Genomic DNA, 13418 nt, shown 5'->3' on the forward strand with positions numbered 1-13418 from the left:
GGCCCTCCTGCGAGGGAACTGGGGGTCGGTCGGAAGAGCGCACGGCTTCCTGCGGGAGCTGGGGCGCGGCTCCCTCTCACCCTTCTGATCGCGCTCACGTTTCCTGCGGGCCCCGAAACTGCCCGCAGTCTGTTTTGAAAGGAGAAACTGGAGGGGCAGGGATTGGAAGTGGGAATTTTCGGTGGGTCCTTCCCCCCGGAGTGTCTTCCGCGCCCCCTCCCCCGCCCGGAGGCAGGAAGAGGCTGGAGGGAAGGAAGGTGTGTTTTCCTAAGAGTTTGTCTTGGGTTTTGCCTAGCGACCAGCTACAACCCGTCAGTCGCCCGGGTTTGGGTGGCGATCACATATCTGTAACATCTCTTAATTCTGGGGCTGCTTTTCGATTTGTTCCAAAACCCTTTTGATTTGTGGATTACGGAAAGGTAAGGTGTGGCCGTAGCGAGAGTTGCTGCGTTTAGAGAGCAATTCCTTTAAAAATGCAAATTTTACAAATCACACAGACCGCCTGAAGTACTTTTAGTCTTCTTTTTGAGAAATTGAAGTTTCAGGAGTTGATTCTTAAAAAAAAAAAAAAACCTTATACATTTGTTTGCAGACTGGTGAGGGGAAGGAATTGATAGAAAGAAATCGTTCATTTCGTATGTGCTCTTCTAAGCACTAGAATATAATTTGGAAATTTTTCCTGTTTGAAATGATAACTACGGTAGAATTGATGGTGTGTTGAGGGGAAGAGCCTGTCTGATGATGAACTCAGAGATGACTGCAGTTTGAAAAGGATCTTTTAAATACTATTAATCCTTAGCATTGTCTAATAGTAGTTTTCTTTCCCCAAATTCAGCTTAATTTTTAAATTCTAGTGTCTTTTGAGTGAAGGGGATTTTACTATTTTGTTTTATGAAAAAATAATTATTTTTAAATTAAATGAACTGTTTGGCCAAATACGGATTTGTTTTTATTTTTCATAAAAGCTATCTTAGAGGAAGTAGTATTATGTAGAGAAGGTCAGCTTTTCCATTTCACTTAGTGTTTTGCCTTCAGCCAAGTATTTGCCTACTAGTAAATACTTAAGGCAGCTTTCTTACAAAGTTACCATTGGAGAGGTGGCTCTGTTATCTCAAGGTGGGCTTCTCATTCTTCTTTGTTTTTAGGCTTAAGACTTTGTGAATAGGCTTTGTTGTTTTGTTTTTGTAAATAGAAGTTAATTCAGCAGGTGTTTGTGAATTTGCAGAACAAGAACTTGTGTGTATTCAATGTTTTCATTTGGGTGTCATGCACTCTTAAAGGATGAGAAGCAGTGTGTTGTTGACCTGTAAGAGCCACAGCCTAGAAAGGAAGGCATACCTGCCCAACAATCATTTATTCATGAGAAGTTCAGACTCTTGCTCAATACTATGGATGTGGCTTTGAAAAGATTGGTCGCAATCCATGCCCTCTAGTGGTTTAGTTTTAATATAAGTGATAATAAAGGTATCAAAGACAACCCTGCATAGTAGTCAACAAACAACAGTGGAGCTATACTGCTTCTACTCTTAGCATAGGCACTATAGACACTCATTTGTCATTTGTAGATGGCCATAAGTAGTAGCCTCTTTAAGTTTTGTCATTTGTAGGTGGTCTTAAGTATTAGCTATCTTGTAGAGTTATTTATGATCTTTTATGGGTTAATGTATCTGAAGCACATAGAACAACCTGGTTAATAGCAGTTGTTTTGTGTTTTGGTGGTTATTTTAAATAAAAAGTTAAGGGAAACTTAAAAGAGAAGGAAGTACTGATGTTAAATGTTACATCTGAATTGATATATCTATGGATGCTGCTAATGCTTGCTGTGAACCTTGTAAAGTTTCTGTTTCCAGGGCTTTTTAAAATAGTATAAAATGTTAGACATTTGAAGATACAAGTAATTTACAGTACTTGCAAATTGATAAGTTGGAGGCTTTTTAAAGATTTATTTTTATTTATGCATACAAGAAATGAGGTATAGGCCAGAGTTGCCGGAGTGGGGGTGTGTAACGGGATTTACCAGAGACAGAGTGGGGAGCAGAACAGACAGATCTACTGAAATTCAGTGCTGAGGGCAGCAGCTGGCAGGCAAGACAGAGTGCAGTGGCTGAGGATAGCTTCATAGTGCTAAGACTTAACTCCTTTTGCCACCAGGGAGGCCCTTAAGTTGAAGACTTTCTTTTTTTTTAGAGTAATTGCTTACTTTTCTAGCTGCTAGCGTTTTATAAGCAGCATGTTTTCTAGAATATTCAGAAAAACATAAAATCTTTGATTATATAACCAGTTGAAAAGTTATTGGCTATCGCTTGTGAAGGGAGAAAGAATGTGGGAGAAAATTGGTGGTGGTGCCTATGTTGAATATAAGACAGTTCAATGGGCTGGTAATGGAATAAAGGCTTATCAGATCCTGGAAAAACTGGAGAAGGTAGAGAACCAGAGATGCTAGAGAGATGGTGAGCCTGGAGCTTGAGCTGCCCTTCAACTAGACTGCATATTGTGAACTGATCTTTCTCAGGAAACAAATACGGAGCTGGCCTGGGAGTAGTTGTACACTGGGTCATTTCTGATCAAGTTCTATTCCCTAAAAGAAGAGATACTTGTTATTGAATAGATTAATCTGCAGCTGTGGAAACTAGGAGAGCATCTGAGTGGGATCTACATCTTGAGAAGCAAAGGGCATTTGCCATACTTGTTTTAAGCCCAAAGTCTGTCTAGTCAGTAATGGTACAGTGGAGATAAGGGTTGACCAAACATTGGCTTGACTGATCGTTTTGGAAAAAAAGAAACAAATGTTATTATATGTAAAATGGTATATTGTATGTACATGTTAAAAGGACTTGAGTTTAGGAGAATAATGGTAGTGATAAAATGTGGTTTGCTTTAGCATAAAAAATATTTTAATATTGTACCATGAAACATTCTTTGATTTCAGAGTGAAACAAGCTAGTGCTTCTGTCTCAGTCTGTATCTCAGCATTGATTTCACAGTTGGGGTAACTTTCTGTTCCTCAAATAGTGGCAAGCAGCACAAGATACAGGTAGTCTTGATAGTGATTCAGAGAAAGATACTTTTTAAATTTCTGTTGTCAGGTTTCGAAAGATGCAATTTTTACTGATATTTAAGTTGCTAAATTTCTAAAATGAGTGACTTAGGACTTAAACTACAATAAGATTTGACAAGTTAGTATTGACACAAATATTTTTGTTGACAGGGTTTGATTAAAATTTAAGTTTTTATGAAATTTGTAAATCAAAATGTTATTGTAAAACTGATTATATAACAGTGGTTTACAGTAGCTTTCCTATACAGGTTAAGTTTTCTTTGCATTCATCCTGTGATATATATGTAGCTCTGGTATTCTCATATTTAATAACTGATATTCAAATGGACTTAATTATTTTCTGAGGTAACAAAATCTCTAAGATCAACCAGAATTTTAAGTTAAGCCTTCTGATTTAAATACTATTATTTTAAATATCATTTATTCTTAAATTACCCAGTTTTGAATATTGTGCAACCCAAGCTCATCCACAGGTAATTCACTTGAATCCATAAGTAAAATATCCTTGGGAATTAATCTTTTGTGCTGTGTATGGTTTAAGCTAGAGTTTAACCTAGGAGGAGAATTAGATTGAAACTGAGTGTAATATAGTTTAGTCTTTGTTAACTTTTCCTTTAGCTGTAACCAGCATGACAAAGAGCTTTTAAAGTTGTGTAATATGCCATAAGAAATAATTTCGTATTTGTTGAAGTTTTGGAATCCTTTTACGCTGTATTTATTTTGGGGGCTTGACAGAGAGTCAAAATAGAGTGAATTAATGATGGGTCCAGAACTAATCAAGTGTAACTGCACTCATTTTAAATAATCTCTGGCGGTCCTCCCTGGTGGCACAACAGGTTGTAGCCCAGTGCTATGAAGCTAGTTTGCAGCTGCTTTAGCTCTAGTTTGATCCCTGGCCAGGGAGGTGACCCACATGGCATGTAACACCTCTCCTGTCTTGCCGGCCGCTCCCCTCAGCAGTGTACTTCATCAGTCTGCCTCTTCTGCTCCCCACTCTTTCTGGTAAATCCTCTCACCGTCCCTGAACTTCTGGCCTGTACCACAGTTCCATATGCATAATTAAATAAATTTTTTTTTTAAAAAGTCTCTGACTACTTTTGAAAACCAGTTTTGCTAAGCCCTTTTCCCCCTTGATCAGAAACAATATCAGAATGTTCTGATTTTTAAAAGTATATCCTACAGAGTCCATCTTTTGAAAAAATTAGGTACAATGATGCAGCTTCAGTGATACTAAGAAGGTAACAGAGATCTGCAGTAAAGCCCATGAGTACCCTAAAATGTGAAGAGGAGTTAAAACTTTAGCATAATTTTCATTTGAGTTTTCATATACTGACCGAGGCTGACTACCTATACTTAGATGGTGCTTATCTATGCTTGTGACAAAATGCAGCCCCTTCAAACGACCCCATACCTCAGGATCTTCTGTTTCCTGATGACATGGAACACTCAGGATGGAGAACAGCCTATTGTTCCTACACAAAGATGGTTAGGAATTGCTAACTCAAAGGATGCTGGGACTCTTCCTAAATTGGACAACCCTACTGGAGTCAAGCAGCTGGACTGAAATGCTCAGAAGGGAAGACCTGCCCTTTCAACAGGAGCATCAGCCTGGATCTGGGTGAACTCTGTCAAAAAGCCTACTTTTACTTGTAAAAGTAAAAACTTGAGGCTTTGTACCTTTGTGGCTAGGGAATCATTAAAAAATTCTAGAAGAATGCCCTTGAATGTCACAGTATTTACTTAGAATTGATGTTAGAGATTTGGAAGAGTGAGTTAGAAGGCTTGATAGCATACTTTGATTGCTGCTCAAACAGGACAGATAATATGACTGATAATCCTACAAAAGCATGCTTTAAATGGTTTTAGTGGTACTAACATGTGAATAGAACCAGTTAATGATGCTTGGTACTAACAAGCCCCCCACATGGGATTTTTTACTTTAAAAGTAAGAAAAGTGGGGAAACTCTTAACTATTCCTAACAGTTGCCTGGCCTTGTGGCTGCTTGGCAGAAACAAATAGCTACATAAATGTATGGGCTTTTTTTGTTGTGCCTGCCTGAAAGATTAAAAAGGTCTCCTTGTGAAATGCATTAGTTTGTCATATTTGTTTGACTATTGGCTTATTATTTCTGGTCCTATTGCCTTGGTTGTTCCTCATCAAAACAAAACATTTATATTTGTTTATTAAGCTTTGTTACCTTCTGCCTTCTACTAGTATTTTTAAATTTGGGGTTTTTTTTCTCTTTTTGGTACAAAATTTTTGCTATTAGATATAACAGTGGGGGGCCCTCCCTGGTGGCGCAGCAGGTTAAGGCACAGCACTAGGAGGCTGGAGTCACTGCAGCATGAGTTCAATCCCCGCCTGCCCCAGAGGTGACCACATGGCGCAGCAGACCTCTCCTGACCCGCCTGCTGCTCCCCTCAGCAGTATACTTCATCGATCTGCCTGTTCTGCTCCCCACTTTGTCTCTGGTGAATCCTCTCACTACCTGCACCTCTGGCCTGTACCCCAATTCTCTATGTATAAATAAGTAAATCTTAAAATATATATATATATATATATATATAACAGTGGGAATTCCTAAATTTGAACTAGGGTGTTGTTTACTTTCAACTTGGATCTTAAAATAATCCCAAATTGTTATGTGGAAGAATACCTGTGGGATTTTGGCTAAGGGGTTTAAAAGGACCACATTCCTGCTAACTTCTAACAGGTAAGGGGCCACTATTAACACAGTTTCAGTTGCCACATTATTAAGGTGCCCACTTTCCAAGTACATACCTTAAAGCTCCTAACTTTTTTTCTTTATAGTGGCTGGTGAGAGCTTAATATCACTGAGACTTAACCCCTGTATTATCAGGGAAGCCTTAGTCCACACCTTTTCTGTGAAGTGATCTTAACTCCTTATCTGCCTAGATATGGGAAGTATCAGTTTAGCTAGTATTTGCATTTTTATCATGCTGTAATTCTGGAATAGATCCCAGTATCCTTTTTGTATAAAGGAAAGAAGTGTAGGCTCTGTAAACCTTTAGACCTGGATTCAAATTCTGGCATTGCAGTGCATTTCTTTATAATCACGAGCAAATTTTTTTTCTCAGCTAAATTCCATCTTTCAGATGATGGGTTTTTGGGTTGTTTACAGGTTTAGGCAGTTAGAAAAAACAGCTACTGTGAACAATCATATTAATCTTTGTGTGGATATGTATTTTTTTCTCTGTTGGTTATATATTACCTTGTAGTGGGTGACTTTAACTTTTTAAGAAACTGCTAAACTCTTTTCCACAGTTGTACAACTGCCACCAGCTCCATATCCTTGCTAACCTTTGGTGTAGACAGCTTTCATTTTGATCATCCTACTAATTGGTTTCTTTACAAAAAGTTTGAATTTGAATTTGCAGTTTCTTAATGATTAGTAAAGTGCATCTCTTATGTAATTGTTTATTGTCTATCTACTTGGGTAAAAATATTTTGCCCCCCTTTCGAATTGGGTTGTTTTCTGATTGAGCTTTTTCCAAGAAAAAGTCTTTTCTCAGATATGTTACTTGCAATTATTTTTCATTCTGTGACTTTTGGAAATACCACATGTATTTCCAAGACCAATATTTTTGAGTTTTGATGCCCAATTTATCATTTTTTCACATCAGTTGAGATTATTTCTTTTAATTTTTTAATATAAGAAATTGCATTTTTTTTCCCCTTTACCAAATACAATTAATTTTTTCTTGGGAAATTCCAGCTCTACACAAAAACAAATGAATCACCACAGAGTTTCAACTTTTTGTTTTTTAAGATTTATTTATTTGTGCATACAGAACTGGGGTACAGGCCAGAGATGCAGGGGCGGTGAGAGGATTTACCAGAGATAGAGTTGGGAGCAGAATAGGCTGACTGACAAAGTACACTGCTGAGGGGAGCAGAGGGGAGCAGCGGGCGGGTCAGGAGAGGTCTGCCTCTCCATGTGGATCACCTCCTGGGCAGGTGGGGATCGAACTCATGCGGAAATGGCTTTAGTTTCTCAGTGCTTTTAACCCACTGCGCCACCAGGGAGGGCCCTCAACTTTTTTTTTTTTATCACTCTCAAACATCAGAACTTTTGAAGCAGGAGGGCAAAGGCAGAATAATTAAAAGACATTCCAGGTGTCATTTTATTTTAACCATAAGTATATCACAAAGCGTATATTTGAAATGTGATATTCTAATCTTATGAACAGAGGATATCTAAAGTTATGGTAAGATGTTAATTTATGATAGTTTAAATGATTAAATTCTTTAGACCTTTGCATTGTTGGTTCTAGTGTAACACATCTGTATAATTACTAAATTAACTATTATCTTAATCACCAGGTAAAGAAAAACAATATCTTATTTCTTCATGTTAAAATGCATATTTCTCTCATTTGAAGCAAAGGAATAGTACTGAATAAAAGTTGGATTTTTTATTTTAAATTGGTTTGCTTTATCATCAAGAGTATCCTATAAACTTTTTGTCCAGAAATTTTTTTTTATAATTTATTTATTTTTTACATCATTCTTCATTTTGTGCATTTTTTTCATCTCGGTTGTAATCCCTGTGGATTTCCCACCACCAATTCACCCATGTGCCATCACCAGAGTTCTGTGCACTCTTGTAGAGGTGTAGGGATTTGTCCATCTCTTCTGTTGAACTTGTTTGCACATCGCTGTTCATAGTAGTCTCAGATCCAGTTTTGATCCCAGTCCCCTTTCTACTCCCATAAAATGTCTCTGGTTTTTAGTTGTTTTTTTCATTTTTACTTTATTACAATTTTTTTTTTTTAAAACTTGATCCCTTAGGCTCCTGCTATGAGTGAAACCATCTGGTATTTTTCCTTTTCTTTCTGCCTTATTTCACTAAGCATGATCCCTTCCATCTCCATCCATGTTGCTGCCAAAAGCATGTGTTTATCTTTTTGACTGCTGAGTAATATTCCATTGTGTATTTGTACCACAGCTGTTTAATCCAGTCACCTTTAGAACAGCAATAAATGTGGGGGTACAAGTGTCCTTTTGAATCAGTGTTTTTGTGTCCTTTGGGTAGATACCTAGGAATGGGATTGCTGGGTCATATGGAAGCTCTATTTTTAGCATTTTGAGAAACCTCCAAGCAGCTTTCCATAGTGGTTGTACCAGTTTGCATTCCCACCAGCAGTGTAGGAGAGCTCTTTTTTCTCCACATCCTCACCAACATTTGTTGTTACTAGTTGTTTTAATATTTGCCATTCTCACTGGTGTGAGGTAGTAACTCATTGTGGTTTTAATTTGCATCTCTCTTATTACAAGTGATGGTGAACCTATTTTCATGTGCCAGTTGGCCATCTGCATTTCCTCTTTGGAAAAGTGTCTTTTTAGCTCTTCTCCCATTTTTTGATGGGGTTGTACACTTTATTTTTTAGTTTCATCATCTTTTTGTGTACCTCTGTGATCAGTCCTTTGTCATTAGTATTGTGTGCAAAAGTTTTCTCTCAGTCAGGGGGGTGGCTCTTTGTTTTGTGTAGTGTCTCTTTTGCTGTACAGAAGCTCTTTAACTTGATGTAGTCTCAGCTGTTTATCCTTTCCTTCACTGTTCTTGCTTTGGGTGATGTATCTTTAAAGATGTTATTGAGGTGTGTGTCGTGTAATGTTTCACCCCTCTTTGCTTCCAGGTATTTTATGTTTCTGTTCTTATGTCTAGTTCTTTAATATATTTCAAGTTGGGTTTTGTGCATGGTGCAAGGTACTAATCTAGCTTCTTTTTTTTTTTTTTTTTTTTGCATATAGAGCCCGGTTTCCCCAACACCATTTGTTGAACAAATTTTCTTTGTTTCATTGCATGTTCTTTGCTCCTTTGTCAAAAAATTAGCTGTCCATAAACCTGTGGGCTTATATCTGAGTTTTCTATTCAAATCCATTAGTCTGTATGTCTGTTCTTGTTACAGTACCATGCACTTTTGACTATTGTGGCTTTGTAGTATGGTTGAAGTCTGGGAGTGTGATGCCTCCGTTCTCTTTCATTTTGGTCAGGAGAGTTTTGGCTATTTGATGTCTTTTTGTGGTTCCATATAAATCTCATCAGTATTTGTTCTATTTCTTTATAGAATGTCATTGAGATTTTTATCAGAATAGCATTACATTTGTATGTCACTTTTGGTAGGCTGGAAATTTTAATTAGGAAATCAAGAAGAGCTAGAGGACCATATATATCCGTCATTTTCATTTTAAGCTTGAAAAATTTTAGGCTCAGGAATCTCAAATATAAAGCCTTGTGTATTGGGGCAGAGGTTAAAATTCAGTGCAAGCCTTGTAGGTTTTAATATTTTTTTTGTCCTAGATATTGTTTAACATAGCCCTTTAACTGCCTAGAAAAAGGAGATGAGAAAACTGACTCTCCCTGGTGGTGCAATGGGTTAAAGCATAGCACTGTGAAGCTGTCACAGCCACTGTAGCAGGAGTTCGAACCCCAGCCAGGGAGGTGACCCACATGGTGTGGCAGACCTCTCCTGACCTGCCTGCTGCTCCCCTCAGCAATGTATTTCAGCCCATCTGCCTGTTCTGCTCCCCACTCTGTCCCTGATGAATCCACTCACTCCCCCATCTCTGGCCTGTACCCCAGTTCTGTATTCAGAAATAAAGAAATCTTAAAAAAAAAAAAAAAAAAGATGAGAAAATTTCTGGGTTTTTAAATTATCATTTATCATTATATTGTCTGTTGGGCATCATACTATATTATGACCTTACTTAAAACATTCCAGTGAGGTGTGTAGCCCTGCAGATTTACAAAAGTGTAGTACTTAATGAGGTTTATTCTAATGGTTAAATAATTTGCCCAATCACAATTTAACCAGTCACAGGTTAAATTTAAACCTGTCTGACACAGTCTTTGTTATTTTATTTCTTTATTACTTTATTGCTGCACTCTTATTGCCATTCAATTTTACTTCCCTTAACTTGTCACTTATTTAGTCATTTAACCTAAAGGTATGGAGGATACAAAGGTTAAACGATACTGTAAGTGTTCCATGGTTAACATAATTTGTCCTGGGTACCTCCTCTCTGCCATAGGAATTTTAGAAGGAAAACAACTATATAGCCTTTTCTTTGCACATGAAGCATGTATGAGGAAGCCAGGAATCTTGAGTAAATATGGGTAATCAGTACACTGACAGGATCTAATGTATCTAATCCTGTATCTAATTACCTGAAGTTGTTATTCCAAAATGTAACTGCTGAATTTAAATTTATATACTACTATGAATTTATATCCACTCTGATTTGCTGTGTTAATTTACATTTAAATCTATCACATTAGCAATAAAGATCAACTAATTTTGATATTTCATTTATTGCTGATTGGTTGTAATTTAGACCTAGGTTAGTTCAAATTTTATTTGGACTATCTCTGGGGAGAAAAGGTTGCTAACCAAAGTAATTGGGATAATAATAGTGTAAGGAAATGTTTACTCAAAAAAAGAACAAACTACACCTCTATATTTTATGGGGAGATTCACACCTGCAAATGCTTTGCTCGACATTTCTGACTCTGAGATTCTATTTGGAAAGCACGGGTAGTTAATTTGAAAGTGGATAAATGCACCTGAAAGTGCACAACACACACTACTATCTCTTATTTGCATATGTATTTTAGGGAAATGTTTTTTGAAATATGGAGTAAGCTTAGCAAATTAATCTTGCTCACATTCACTTGTGAGATTAAACATGATACAGGATAATTTATCATTTATAAGGTCTTTACTACAAGATCACTTAAGGGCTTAGTAAACGCAGTATTTGCATTTGAAGCAAAGATTTCTGATGAACATTGTCACAAAGTACAAATTGATACTTGATACACCTGTTGATTGATGTCATATTTATAAGGAACATTATCCTTCAAATTTATGTCATTTTCCATTTCTGTTATTACTTCCTCGAGCATTGACCTGTTAGGCTTTCTGCTCCATAACTAGACCAGGGGTTGGAAATATCTTAAGTTTTGTGAGCTGTGTGGTCATTGTCACAGCTGCTCAAATTTGCCATTATAGGGTAGAAGCAACCATAGATGGTACATAAGTGAATGAGTATAACTGTAAAACTTTATTTCCAAAAACAGGTGTATGAGTTTAACCTGTTTTTTCCACAGTTTGCTTATCCTGCACTAAACTGTAAATCCAGAGTCTGTAACATTTTTATTCTTAACCCATAGCAGAGTGCCCAGCACACAGTAGGGCTTCAATAAAACCTGTTTGCTGAGGTGAACTTTGATTTTTCTGGCCAACCTAAATAAAGTCATAAATGTAATTTAGGGGTCAAATAATGAAATGATTAATTTTTTAAATTAAACTTTTTACTTTGAAAGCTTTTAGATCTATTATAAATGTTGGAGGCTATTAGAGCAAATTTCCAGAATTTCCATCTACAGTCAACCATTGTTAACATTTTGCCAGTTAGCTTTTTCTCCACACACAGTGTAATGTCTCGGTTTTTCTTAGTCTTTTTGTTGCACCTTTGAAGAATAAGTTTTATAATCTTTTGCTCAGTTTTCTAAGAACAAGGTGACTGAAATTTCTGGGGTCAGTTTGATTTTATTTGTTTCCTCATTTGATTTGGGTTATGAGTGTGTGTGTGTGTGTGTGTGTTTGGACAGGAATATTATGTAAGTCATACTTGTGATTTTCTCAATGTTTTATATCAAGAGGTCACTGGACTTAAGTTATCCAGTATTGGTGGTGATAATTTTGTCACTTGGTTAAGGGTAGTGTTTGTTAAATTTCTCTGCTTTAAGATTGTTTTTTTGTTTTTTTTCCTTTTGTAATTAGTAAGGGAAAATGATTTGACACCAGGCAAATACCAAGTTTCTACCTTTTCATTTGGTTGAGACTATTAAAGTAACTAAAAATATTTCATCTTCCCTGGTGTATTTTGTTATTTTTCATTTTCAAAGATGTAAAAACTTGGGGAAGAGAATTTTGTCATGTTTGTTGTGATTTATGCCGTATCAGGAAAAATTTGAAGGGAAGGACAGACGATCAGCTTTTTTTCCTTTATACAAGATACAGTTGGAGGTTATGTGGGAATGGTAGGATGTTTTGATCAAGCTTAAGTTAATCAGTTCTTTTTGGTTGCCTTCCCAAAGGCATTCATATGTTCATTATCCTGTGACTTACCTTAAGGGAAGATAAAAATTTTATACAGACCCTTGTCTTCTCTAGTATCTCTGTGGACTACCTTGTCACTAGCAAATATTAATGCATGCGCATTCTTTTGGAGAAGCACTAGACTGTTTTGTAGCTAATAAAATCATTCGCAAGACAGTCTTTGTCTTCAGGGAATATTTGACATGGGAAGAAGCCGAAGAAAATTAAAAGAAAAAAAAACACTGCTGTTGGTTTTCAGAACAAAAACAAAGTTCCACTGAGGCTGCAGGGAATTCAGAGGAGGAAAAGATCTCAATTAGAAAGAAGAGAATATGTTTCCTGAATAGTACTTGTAACTATACAAATTTAGACTGAGGTGCTGATAAAGAGGACAGAAACAGAATAGCCAGAATCACATAAAGCGGAGAGTAAGGGACTTCCTGACATAAACAGGAGAGGAATGGGACTTGGTGCAGAAAATGGGCCTCAACATGTGCTCTATGCTAGGGAGAAAAAGCACTTGGAGTCAAATCATAGGGGCCTTTAAATTAGAGCATAAGAAAGTTTGTACCTTAATTCAGACTGTTGGGAGATTTTGGGGTAGGAGAGGCAAGGAAAGAATGGCAGGAAATATATTAAACCAGAGTAGTATTAGGAAGATTGAAGTGGTCCTGTTATATAAACTGAATTACAGGGAGGAGAGACTTAAAAGTAGATAGAGGGTGTTCTACTAATTAATAAGATTAACTCATTTATCAGGACCCACAAAATGGAGGCTACTTCAGGGACCCAGCTCCTGGCACAAATCAAATCTAAGTGGGTGGTAGACCTAACACCAATCACAGCCCTCTAACTGGCTACCCTAACTAGTTAAACTTAACCTAGAAAACAGGACCTACCACCTCCATCAGGATTTCCCAAACTTCCTGCCAGCCATACCCTGTTTCTTTGTCGCTCTTAACACTGTCTGGAACTCTTGCACAGAATCCCTCGGGAACTGTGGTCTACCACGGGTTAAGTGCTATGCTCCCCCATTCCACAAATTCTTTTTCCTAGCCTTCAAGCTTGTTACTAAATCAGTTTTGTCACTTGGCATAGTTTAGGACAGTGGTCTCCAAACTTACTGCTTCCTAAAATAATTTTGAAAACTGTATTATACATTTTAAAGTTTAAAGTTATTTTTAAAATAAAGCTAACACTTTAAAATGGACTCTAAATACCGTAGTGATGG

This window comes from Condylura cristata, unplaced genomic scaffold (genome assembly GCF_000260355.1).
Source record: "Condylura cristata isolate star-nosed mole 26May11 unplaced genomic scaffold, ConCri1.0 scaffold00016, whole genome shotgun sequence".
Lineage (NCBI taxonomy): Eukaryota > Metazoa > Chordata > Mammalia > Eulipotyphla > Talpidae > Condylura > Condylura cristata.